This window comes from Sarcophilus harrisii, chromosome 2, assembly GCF_902635505.1.
Source record: "Sarcophilus harrisii chromosome 2, mSarHar1.11, whole genome shotgun sequence".
NCBI lineage: Eukaryota > Metazoa > Chordata > Mammalia > Dasyuromorphia > Dasyuridae > Sarcophilus > Sarcophilus harrisii.
Genome location: NC_045427.1, coordinates 306,200,270 through 306,201,033, shown reverse-complemented (window position 1 = coordinate 306,201,033; position 764 = coordinate 306,200,270).

Sequence of the window (764 nt, the reverse complement as noted above, 5' to 3'; positions counted from 1 at the left end):
TCAGAGACCTGTCTCTCTGATATTGCACCTCAGGATATTACTTATGCTTTCTTTACCACATGGTATCTGAGGCTTTGGAAGTCTCAGGTGATCCTATGTTCAGGGAACCATCAAGGATCTATTTCACAATGGGAAAGGTGGGAGAAAGGCACGGTGGGCAGAAGGAAGGGATCCTTGGTACAGTGAAAAAACATGGGATTTGGAATCAGAGGTGCTCCTGTCATTGATTACCTTTAATACTTTGGATAAATGAAAGCAGCAGCTGGGGAGGCACAGGTATGTGACACCATAGTGCACAGAGCTCTGGGCCTGGAATCAGGGAGACTCATCTTCACACGAGTTCAAATCTGGCTTCAGACACTTATTAGCTGTGTGAACCTGGGCAAGTCACTTAACCTTGTTTCCCTCATAGGTAAAATGAGCAAATGGCAAACCACTCCACTGTTTTGGCCAAGAAAATCCCAAATAGGGTCACAAAGTTGGAAACAAAACCAACTCACTAATAATAACAACAAAAAAACTATGGGCGACTCATAATTTCTCAAAGCTTCAGTTTCCTCCACTATAAAAGGAGGTAGTTGGACAAGATGTTCTTTATAAGGTTCCTTCTGGAAGCAGTCAAGGATCCTATGATCTTCCATGTCTCTTGAGAGAAAAGGGACCTCAAGACTGATGTTTCAACAACAAATCTATTTGCTCCTCCATGTCTGCCCATGCACTGATTGGATTCTTGATATTACCTCTTTAGAGAAAATAAAAGTAAA